Source organism: Panthera tigris, chromosome B1 (genome assembly GCF_018350195.1).
Source record: "Panthera tigris isolate Pti1 chromosome B1, P.tigris_Pti1_mat1.1, whole genome shotgun sequence".
NCBI lineage: Eukaryota > Metazoa > Chordata > Mammalia > Carnivora > Felidae > Panthera > Panthera tigris.
Window position 1 is genome coordinate 66,910,973 of NC_056663.1, and position 12,796 is coordinate 66,923,768.

The 12,796-nt window shown below is 34.8% G+C and overlaps 1 pseudogene; it reads right to left on the minus strand.

Annotated features, from left to right (window-relative positions):
- Nucleotides 1-12,109: 12,109 nt before the first annotated feature.
- On the minus strand, nucleotides 12,110-12,563 carry LOC102967689 (annotated as a pseudogene).
- Nucleotides 12,564-12,796: the final 233 nt, after the last annotated feature.

Below are 12,796 nucleotides of genomic sequence, written 5' to 3' on the forward strand. Positions count from 1 at the left end.
TTACATTTTAAACTTACAGAATTCATTACAAATTCCTAACATTTAAATTCTCTTCGCTAGGTTTTTAAAAACAATCTTGTAAGAGTGAACCATGGCAAGGCTTATTTGTTCCAGGCTTTTTAGCTAAATCAAAAGTGAAATAAGCTGTATTCGATGTTAAGTTAAAAACAATTAATTGATCTGTTCATGTTATATCTCACTACTCTCCATATGTTATTAACTGAAATAGATAATCTTATCCTCACATTTCCTGGAGCATCTTGAACCTTTTCTGAATATGAGTCAAAATAAAAATATATCACTTATTAGAAGAGAGAGATCCAGAACTAGCATATCTGAATTGCAATAAGTCTGTGTTATTTTAGAATTACTAGTAATTTGGTAGGATTTAATCTCCTAAATTTAGTCCTATATTCCATTCTGATACTTCTAACCTGATTTCTCTATTCTCCATAGAACTATTTGTATTTTTCTTGAGGATAATAAGACAAGGCTAATAAAGGCTCCTTAGTACCTGCCATATCATCTCAATAGGAAGAAAATGTTATGACCTCCATGAATATGGATGAGTAAATTTTTTTCTGATCAAGATTTGTGTCTGTATGTGGGATGTGTAAATAGTATAATCAATCAGCTTTGAGCTTCTAAGCAATATTAAATTCACACACTTTGATATAAACACATGGAAAAAAAACAGAGTGTAGCTACTCTAATATAATCTTCCGGGCCCAGAAAGAACAGAACAATTGATTTTATTCCTCTTCCTTATCCATTTCATGTCTGTCCAGGTGAAAGGCCCTAGTCATACAACACATTTTGTCACCTATATCTGTTTCTAGATATCACTCACAGTTCACGTGCTATTTCAGTGTAAGAAAGTCTCTACCTGAAAGAAAGACCTTATCAGTTCAAATTTTCACATCAGTTGACAATGATGTAGCCTTTCTCAATAACTTAGGTCCAAGATGAAATTTTGTAAACTCTCAGGGATATCATATTCAATTTTAACTTTTATTTATTTATTTATTTATTTATTTATTTATTTATTTATGAGAGAAAATGAGCACGAGTTGGGGAGAGAGAGAGAAGTAAAAGAACAATGATGTCTGAGAAATGAAACAATGGAGACAAGCCTTACATTTGCATGATTAACTGACTGGAGAGAGTTTTCAAGACCTGGTGCTGGAATGTTGAGCCCTGAGTTGAGAAGAGGGAACTGGGCATCTGAAGAGGCCAAGGTGGTCAGAGTTCACAGGGCTGAGTACCAAAGAAGAGAGAGCTGCACACAGAGAGAATACCAGAAATCTGCCGAGGGCCCCATTAAGTCAGGATGTTCTAGGAATCTAGTATGAGCACATACTAGGACAAGCTAGTGTGAGGAAACCAGTTGAGACTGTGTGAAAATCCATTTAAAGAGATTAAACAATATCCAGAGCTCAAATAATAATTGAGTGGTACACCACACACACCATAAGATACTTGATAAGGTTTTACTACAGTAGTAAAGGAAATGAGCACCAAACACTGATGTTGTCTCAACTACCAAAGTTAAAGGACCCAGAAGGATCAAACTCTTTCTAAATAATTTAGCAAAATATTAGATTGAAGATTAGAGATATTTATAAGAGCACAAATAGCCAGCATACAGTAAAATTCAAAATGGCTAGAATACAATTATGTATTAGCAGGAATTCAAAGAAACAAAAAAATACTAATAAAACCCACAAGAAAGAGAAAATCTAGTCAAAACCAATCTAGGAATGACATGGTAACATAATCAGAAGACAAGGGAATTTTGAAAAGGCATATAGCTGTATGTCATATGTTTAAGAAGATAGAAGAAACATTAAACATGCTAAGTTTAATTATGGATCATAGTTTTAAAGACCCAAGTTGAAGTATTAGAGATTAAAACTGCAATGTCTAAGATAAAAATTATTATGGGTGGGATTATGGGGATATCAGATTAGATGCTGCAAAAAAAAAAAATGATGAACTTGAAGACATAGCAATAGAATCAATTAACAAAAATGAAAAGCACTGATGAGTTGTCAGATAATTTCAGGTGGCCTGGGTTTCATGTAATGGAAGTCACCGAAGGAGAAGGCTGAGAGTGGTAAAATGGAAAAAATACTTTAAAAAATAGTAATAAAATTAATTTTCTAAATTTTATGAAAATTTTGAACCCCCATATCTAAAAAGCCAAACATTGAATACATAATCACAGAGTTCAAAATGAAAAATGTTAGACACACAAGGGTATATACTGAGTTTTTCATTAATATAAAATTTAAGAAAATGCATAGTGATAGAGACTTGAAGGAGAGATTACAGAGGGACAGGGAGGATATTCTCAGGGTTCATAGAGAAATTTATTATGTTGACTGTGGTTATGATTTTGTGGATGTACACATACATTAAAATTTACCAAACTGTGCACTTGAGATATGTGTAGTTTATTATATGTTGTATATATATTAATGATTGTGTTAAAAATTTCAGCAGGGATTATCTGATAGAAATTTTAAAAAGGCTTATTTTGTGTATGTGTGTGTCTGTGTGTGTGCTTGTGTCTTTATAATTTTTCGTAGCTTATGTGTCCTCTCTGTGTGTATATATGTGTGTATATGTATATTCCATTTAAAAATAATTATTAATAAATAAATTTTGGAGAAAACATTCATATAAAGAAGGTAGGAAGGAAGAACATAAATGTCTACAGAACAAGTGTAAAAAATAGAATTATTTTCTGAGAAAACTATTCAAATAAAAATGAGAATAAAGTTTAATAAATGTTAGTATGACCAGGGTGGAATATGTGAATATGTGTATGTGGAAGGCACTTTAATTTTTGATTAACACAGTATAGCTATTTAAAAAAAGTATTTTTCCAATTTTTTTTTTAAATTCTAGGTAACATATAGTGTAGTATTGGTTTCAGGGGTAGAATTTACTGATTCATCACTTACATATAACCCCTCCTATTCATCACAACACGTGCCCTCCTTAATGCCCATCACTCATTTAGCCCATCCCCCACATACCTCCCCTCCAGCAACCCTCAGTTTGTTCTCTATAGTTAAGACACTCTTATGGTTTGCTTCCCTGTCTTTTTCCCCCTTTCCCTATGTTCATCTGTTTTGTTTCTTAAACTCCACATATGGGTGAAATCATGTAGTATTTGTCTTTCTCTGACTGACTTGTTTCACTTAACATAATATACTCTACCTTCATCCACCTCATTGCAAATGGCAAGATCTCATTCTTTTTGATGGCTGAGTAATATTCCATTCTCTCTCTCTGTCTCTCTTTGTCTTTCTCTCTCTCTCTCTCTCTCTCTCTCTCTCTCTCTCTCTCTATATATATATATATATATATATATATTTATATATATATATCACTTCTTCTTTACCAATTCATCAGTTAATGGACATTTGGGCTCTTACCATAATTTGGCTATCATTGACAATGCCAGTATAAACATCAGGGTGCATGTGCCCCTTTGAATCAGTATTTTTGTATCCTTTGGGTAAATACCTAGTAATGCAATGGCTGAGTCATAGGGTAGTTCTGTTTTTAATTTTTTGAGGAACCTTGATACTATTTTCCAGAGTGGCTGCAGCAGTTTGCATTCTCACCAACAATGAAGTGTTCCCCTTTCTCCACATCCTTTCCAACATCTGTTCTTTCCTGTGTTGTTAATTTTAGCCATTCAATACAGTATAACTATTAGTGAAATAATACCCACCTACTGGAGTAGGTAGGTTATATTAACAATTATCCAAGGTACCACATTTATAATGTAAGAAATTGTTTCTCAGTAGAAATGGTGTTGCCCACTTATGGAGTTTGGTAGAACTATCAGGTAGAACTATTGGCATATAGTTAGTAGTAGATTTCAGGCATGCTATTTTTTTTTAATGTTTTATTCATTTTTTTGAGAGAGAGAGAGAGAGAGAGAGCAGGGGAGTGGCAGAGACAGAAGGAGACAGAATCCGAAGCACGCCCCAGGCTCTGAGCTGTCAGCACAGAGCCCTATGTGGGTCTTGAACTCACGAGCCATGAGATCACAACCTGTGCCAAAGTTGGACGCTCAACTGACTGAGCCACCCAGGTGCCACAGGGATGCTAAAAATTTTGAAATGTAGAGGACAGTTATGCACAACAAAGAATTACTTTGGATGTGACCTTCAAATGACCTACTTGATAATTATGACTATGCAAATTATCTGTGACTAAGACCTTAATCTATTTTACATATAAAAGTTTTGTTTTGTTATACCTAGTTTTAACATGCCCTTTGATTCTCATAAATATATCTACCATTAAAACTGAGGGAAGAATTTATGTCTTAAAAATTTACAAAGAGTCACATATCATTTTACTAAAATAACATCACCTATGGCAAAGTTTGTTGTGATATTTAAATACCCAATGAATATGTATTTGTAGTTGTAGCATTGTAGCACTTAACACTGTCTATATATTTCATGTCTATATCTTGCTAGAAAAATAAAAGTTTGCGTAGCTTGAGTAAAGGTGGCAAAAATCTTCATTTAAGTGGTTGAAATTTAGTTTTAAAATTCTACATGCAATTGAAGGTACTAATGCTCTACTCTGCCAAGATATATTCTTTACTACTATTAACTAAGTCCATGAAGATTAAGTGGACTCTATAAATAAACATGTTAATAGAATATTATATGTATATGTATTATTCCCCATATTTACTAGAAATATTCAAGCAGTGTTATTCTCTCCATTATGATTAAAAAGTCTTCTAATCCTGATAGTGCTTTCATTTTATTGTGTTATTTTTGTTGAATAATATGAATGATAAGACAATATGTAAGCCACATATTAGAGAATAATTAATCATACCTGCTACCCATACATTATTAGTATGGTGATGGAAAGCAATTTAAATGAAATAATTTATTCTATTCTATTGGAAAGTGCTATGGTTTCATGAAGAATCAATGGAATAGGGAAAATGTTGAAAATCAACTGTGTAATGAACTGCAGTGAAGCAAATCTTTATTATAAGTAGGTGAAATCACACTGCGTGATAATAAAGATTGACTACTTGCACCTGTAATCTTTGTAAGAAAGGAAAAGTTCTAGAGAAAGGTAATATTAATATTGATGAGAGTGATTCAATAGTTTCTCAGTTAGCAAAACCTGTTAATGTTATTTATTGGAAATACAATTATTTTTCTAGTCACTTACAGTGTATTAGAAGAAATAAAAGGTATGGTTGCCATAAGCATATATGTTGGCCATCATAAAAAATATGTTATTAAGTGTTTTTAACAATTCATTATTTATTTATCAGCAACATTTAGACACTAAAAGTCATAGAGAAAAAATTAAAAACACAAATAAAATATAATTATCAATAACACAAATATATTACAGGTGACTCTCAAATAATTTTTTTCATAGTCTGTTAAACAAGATAAAGAGAGGTATTAGCATTTTAGTTTATAATTCGAAACAATACAGAAAAATTGTTTAAAATATCTGTTTATTCTGGAAAAAATGTAGAAGTTTTTGATTCATGTATTGAAAAAGTCAACATTGGAAATAAAATATTGTTAATTTTGTATCATATGTAGGTATATATGTAAAGTTAAATGAGTATCATTTTTGCTAAAAGGAAATAAAATTAATCTAGTTCAAGTGAAGATATTTATTACAGGATTTATCAATTATCTTAATTTTAAAAATTTTCTTGTTTTTCAAGGTTTACAGTTTCCATCATTATAGTTTTTGGAGAAAGAAAAGCTTAAAGTTACTGATTTAAAAATGTATTGCTCTTTTTGATCCTATCAAATCATATAATTACTAAATTAACAGATTTGTCAGAGTTACATGATCTCATTGAATGATTAATGCTTTTCAAGTAAATGTATTACATGCTGGCCAAAACTCGGGAAGAAGTAGTTAGCCCGTAGCATAGTTTGGTCATTGGAATAATAAAATGTTTTAGATGCAGTTTAAATTTCTATACACAGTTCTCTCTTTTTTAAAAATTTTTTAAGTTTATTTATTTATTTTGAGAGGAGGGAGGGGCAGAGAGACACAGAATCCAGAGCAGGCTCCAGGCTCTGAGTTGTCAGCACAGGGCCTGTCACAGGGCTCAAACTCATGTAACTGCAAGACCATGACCTGAGCCGAAGTCAGACACTTAACCAACTGAGCCGCCCAGGTGTCCCATACACATTCCTTTTGAACAAATTTGTTTGCATTTCATTTCTAAAGATACCATTTTAATTTTTTTGTGTGAAATGTACAATTACAACAAAAGTATTAAAATGAGCAATAATTACAGAATAAAACAGAATTGAGTCTCATTTTAGAAGACAAAGTTAGAACTAATGTCTCCTTGATTCTAACTTCACAGTGCAGTCTCCTTTCTCCTTCTTTGTGGAATGTATGTTGCACACTACGACATTAATTTGGGCCACTATCTCCAAAATAGAAAAATTTGACAAAGAAAAATTTACAACTTCATGATACTTGAGATCTCCTCAGATAGCTCATCTAAGTACTCTCTCTTCCCCTGTTCCTTCTTTCTCCTTTTTCTACTTTCAATCTTTCCTAGAGCTCCCTTGAATCTTTCAATCTTCCCAACTTCAAAATCTGCACCTCTTTTATCCCTATGTTAATCCTTGTCACCAGACTCCTTTCCTACTGGCGCCTCTCAACTTCCTGTTAGTAACTCAATATTACTGGGGCGTTTGAAGGACTCAGAGATCCCAGGAGCAACCACCCTGAGCTGAAAAAGATAATCTGAAATAGGCTGGTTGTTTAATCCACTCAGATGAGCATTAGAGACACACAAACAGCTGCTTGGTCTTGGTCTGTAACTCAGATTTTAGTCTACAGCCTCCATAAAACTGCAGATAGAGGAAGAAAACAGTCTAAATGTCTCCTTTCTAAGTATTCGAAGGGTATGTGTCATATTGCTCAGGCAACTTCAACTTGTTGCATCAGAGAGAAACGCAGTCCTAATAAAACTATAAATTTGGAACAGAAACAAGAGCTTATTCTTATATAAAACAGTAAATTTTATATTTCTGTATTTATGCCTGATTCATAGCTAAATTTTTTAAATTAAAATAAGCTCTCTATGTCTGTCTATATGTTTACGTATGTGTATATATGTATATATGTATGCTTTATGTATGTAATGTCTTTCTACCTCTGGATGATGTTAACAAATTAGATGATAAAAACCCCTTAATGTAGCTCTACATTGATTGGGTTAAAGTTAAACCCTTATAAAAATTAAATATTCCTAAAATTCCCAGAAATAAAAAAATATAAATTTCTAATATTTTCAAAAGAACTGGAATAAACATTTTATAAATTCTATTACACATAATATAGATAAACTTCCACTAATGAGGTTAGTTTAATATTGTGGATTTAATAAAAACATCTTCTTATGTTATAGACTCTGGGTCTGGAGATCTCTCTTGTCAGGCAAGAGAGTGAAGGCAGGATTGAAATGCAAGAGAGGTTAATGTCTAGGATGAGACAAGAGCCCCAAGTAAGGGTCCTTGCTCCGTTTTTACTAGGATCGGAAGGCTTACAAGCATGATGGGCGTGCAGACAAGCGGTGTTAGGGGTTTGGTCAATACAAAACAAAATCCTGGTGCTGGGTGGAAGGCTGTTTACAACAGACACGAGGTGCCACCTCTGTTTACCTAAACTGGCCTAGGGGATAAGAAAGACAGAGCATACTACCTCAGGGTCACCAAGGCACCTTTCTTTTGCTAATTAGCTCCACCTGGGCAACTTCACCCTGCTGCAGTCTAAAGTCCTGTTTTCCTGTTTTTGTCCTTCCTTCCTCTGAAAACAGCTTTCTGCTATTGTACTAAATTGGAGGGTGCTTCAGCCCTGAATACCTAACCTTGGATGTTTTCATCTTGAGATTTCCTATTCCTATACCTTTGGCCTATACTGGGAGCCTTTGCCCCTTTTAACTAATCTTGTTTACCCAAACTTGGGTATGTTCATCCTGTGGCTTTCGAATTCTTTATGCCTTGTTAATACATGGGTGCAAGCTCAGGGAATTTGTAAGCTTATTCCCCACATTCTTAGTTTTCAGTGTTAAGTATAATGCAAGCATGTATTTTTATTCTATTTGAGTAGGCTCTTCCTAAACCTATGCACATTTACCAACTGACTAAATTAGCATTATACATTATAAAGTTTAAGATTATATTATATATAACCAACTGAAATGATTATTTTAACAAACTATTTCAAAATTTAAATATATTTTGTAATAAGTCAACTCAAATATATTTTTCAAGATCTATTAATACCTTACATATGATTAAACGAAGTTAATCAATTGGGTATTCATTAAATATCTACATTATTTCTAAATAAGAGAATGCACATTATGATGATATCAGTAATAATTTTAGTACTTTTTAAAAGTACATTATTTTGGGTTGGGTCAGTCAGTTGGGTGTCTGACTTTGGCTCAGGTCACAATTACAGTTTGTGGGTTTGAGCCCTGTATTGGGCTTTGTGCTGACAGCCCAGAGCCTGGAGCCTGCTTCAGATTCTTTGTCTCAGTCTCTCTCTTCCCCTTCCCCCCTCATGCACTGTATCTCTCTGTCTCAAAAATAAATAAAACATTAAAAAAATTTTAAAGTACATTATTTTGGTTGTAATTTTGCATCTTTAATTTAAATCCAGTATATTCTGAAGAGTGGTTTTAAATTAGGGACTTACATAAATTACCTGAAAAGTTTCATTAATATGCAAATGTTTAGGACTTCTTCACTGACAACTAGATTGTGTTTAGTTCCCTAAATCTCTTGGTAATAAATATGTCCTTACCCTCATATTAACATTTTCCCACTAACTTGAAGTTTTTCTTTAAAAAGATACTGATAATACGGCTGAAAACTTAATAAAATGAGTATTTCCCACATGGGGAATTTCACTAATGTTTTCAAGTGACTACGGGATCTGTTTCACTGGCAAAGTCATCCAAATAATGAAACCTTTCTTTATCCCCCTCAAATACCCCCTTACCATCCGTAATCATCTGAAATAATGGTGAGAGCTATCAAAATGTGTATCCAAATTAAACTATACAAATTAGAACTTGCCAAAGTAACAGAAAAACATAATCTCTCATGTCCTCAGGTTTTGCCCTGAGCCCTGATTGACTGCCAGTCCTTTCCTGATGGTCACACTAACTGTCTCCATATTAAACAATAGTTAACCAACCCATAAAAATTCCCTATTCTGCTCACACTTTGAAAGGTTCTAATCTGGTTAATTCAGACAATATAAATGCTGCAACAGACTTTTCAATTACCCATATACTCTCATGAATTGGTCAAGCCTGTTTTTCCTAGTCTTTTCTTATTATCCACAATCTAGAAACTGGAAATTTAGGTCTCTGGAAGTGACATCACCAGAAACCGACTCTTAAATCCCTTTACAGGGGCGTTTACATCATCCTCCATATCACCAATGCTGCTGGCGAACTCTAGGTGGCTTGACCTTAAATTTATATCTCTCACCCCCCCAAAAAAGGTACACAAGCTACTCTTCATGGATATGCACTCCATTTGAAGACCTGAACCAAAGACTCTCTTGAGATCCCACGAAAGCAGACGACACCAAGAGATAAACAGCTTTTCCCAAAACTATAGATCAACCAGATGACATTATAAGAAAATAAGATTCTACCCACAATGCCAGAAAAATGCCCTTTAAGATCCTTTGCTTATTTATTCTCATTTCCATTGTCTTTCTTTACTGTATTTTTCTCCTTGTTAATTCCCTCCAATGTGACTCCTGCTTTTCACATAATTATCCGCATGCAACTACTGCCTTCTATAATGAACGTTACTTTGTAGTATCTCCTCCTGCTTCCCCAATCTATTTCTCCCCCAGTGATCCCCCATCCCTGCAAATTCTCCAGAATCTGTGGCAGTCTTCCATTCGCTCACAACCATTTCACAACCCTACTTCTGATTGTTCATTATGCACTCTCTTTCCTTTAGAAATCTCCAGTTTCCTACAAATTCTTATATATACCTTAAAGATAAGGGCATCCTATGTGTTAATATACAGGGTTTCTTTAGCTTTTCTCTCAAAACTTCAAAAGAAATTTCCTTTAGCCTTAATACTTTTCAAAAAGAGCAATCTAGGGGTGCCTGGATGGCTCAGTTAGTTGAGTGTCTGACTTCATCTCAGGTCATGATCTCATGGTTCCTGGGTTGGAGCCTTGCCTCAGGCTCTGTGCTGACAGCTTAGACCTGTAGCCTGCTTTGGATTCTGTGTCTCCTTCTCTGTCTGCCCCTCCCTGGCTCAGGCTCTGTCTCTATCACTCTCAAAAATAAATAAACATTTTAAAAAATAAATAAAATACAAGAGCAATCTATGCTTCTGCTATAAGACAACTGAGGACCTTTTCATGGGTGTAAGTATCAGCAAGTACACTTTTTCCCCCCACTAACAAATATTTACAGTTATTATGGGATGAAAAAGTATATATTCCTTGTCTTATATGCATCTAATAGACCCATCTGATCCTAGGCATAGTTTTATCTGGTACACTTAGGACAGTCCATCCTGGAAGAAACAACCAGAGGAACTTCCTATTCCCAGCTAATGAGAAAACATCTCCATCAAAAAGTTTTATCTGAACTCCAAAATAAAAATCCATGGAATAATTAATTCCATGAATTCCAGGTAGCCTCGAGGAGTCATAATTTATTTGTGGCAACCATGCCTATTAGTATCTGCCTGCTAATTGGACTGGCTCCTGTTAGCTAATTGTATTAGCCCTTATCAAATATTTAACCAGACTGCCCCCCCTCTTTTTTTTTCTTATCAGACCTACTCTATTACCTTTGATTTGATGCTCTAAAATGTCTATACAAATAATTCACTTACAAATTTAGGTTAAAAAATCTAACCCCAGTAAGACACTGTGACCTTCCATTCTCATTAAGTTTTTAAGGAATCTTTAGATGATAGTCTTGAAGACTGAAAGTAAATCTAAAAGACTTGGATGCCACATAGCAGATCTGTATGCTTAGCCTTCATGCCTGGCACTGCTTCCATACAGGCCACTGAAAATATTCACCAGAACTCCTATATTTTCCAACTTCCATTCTGAGTATAAATCAAGACTATGGACAATCTTACCTAATCTAACAACCTCACTGCCAGAGAACTATAGGAACTCCTGTAAAATCATCTGGCAGCAGACATAATTCTGGTCCTAAGGGAGCATTCATGCAGTGTTTAAAACCAAGTATTGTACATATGTTCTCTAAAGCCTCCCTGATGGCTGTGACAACACCAAAAATATTCAGATCATACCAGAAAGTTTGTCTGATTCCACTGCATTCTTACTCTGGCTTCTAAGGATGCCAATGTTCAGAATCCTCTCAACCTGCTTTCTTCCAAACTAAAACCTTGTTTTTTTCTTCTTCTTCTTCTCCTCCTCCTCCTTCCTGTCCTCCTCCTCCTCTTCTTCTATGCTTTAATAGTTTATTTTGAAGGACATTCTATTTTATTTATTTATTTATTTATTTATTTATTTACTTATTTATTTATTTTTTATTGAGAGAGAGAGAGAAAGAGAGAACATGAACAGGGGAGCGGCAGAGAGAGAGGGCGACACAGAATCCAAAACAGGCTCCAGACTCTGAGCTGTCAGCATAGAGGCTGACATGGGGCTTGAACTCTTGAAGCCCGAGATCATGCTGTGAGCAGAAGTCAGACTCTTAATGACTGAGCCACCCAGGTGCCCCTTGAAGGTCATTTTAAAAGCAAAGTTAAAGACAATCTGATCAAAAATTGCACAGAATACACTCATTAAATAAATGTGATGATTAAATAAAAATAAGGGAAATGTTTTTTTTCTGCAATTCTGGAAATAAGTTCTGTTGTTCTGAAGGTTTTTATACTTAAAAACAAACAAACAAACAAACAAACAACAACAACGAAAAACAAAACCCAAGGCGGGGATGGGGGAATCGTGGCAATTAAAGCTGCCTGTTAATCACGTAAATCTGCAGTGGAAACCAATTTTTTTTCTGTTCTTCCCAATAAATCAGTTGCGATCTTCAAACTGTGCCTTGTTTTTGTTTAAAGGTAAGATGGTAGAAACCCAATGGGATTTGGTGGCTTTTTGTAAGCACAGCAAGTCCCTATAATAAAATAGGCACAACTGTTTGACCCACATAGGCACGAGGTGGCAAAGAATGGAGATCCACTATCTGTTTTGATGACTTTTCTGCATTCATATTCTCATTGTCTACTATCTCCTTGACATGGTTGGTGAGACCACACCCAGAGTGAGGGTTTACCATACCTTGCGTCTGTGTCTCCAGCATCTGCTCTGGCTCCGTGGCGGACCCTGCAAGTCACAATCCCCGGAAACCAGTCCGCTCATTCTTCAGAGCCCTGCACCACGCCACCAGCTCCCAGCACAAACCGGTTTTACTCGTTTTATTATATTCCTAAGGCATACCACTCATCAAATGCTGGATCTCCAAGCTCTCCATAATTGTTAGGTTGACAACATACACAATAAATCATGCAGCTATTTTTTTTTTATTTTTTTATTTTTTTTTATTTTTTAATATATGAAATTTACTGTCAAATGGGTTTCCATACAACACCCAGTGCTCATCCCAAAAGGTGCCCTCCTCAATACCCATCACCCACCCTGCCCTCCCTCCCACCCTGCCCTCCCTCCCACCCCCCATCAACCCTCAGTTTGTTCTCAGTTTTTAAC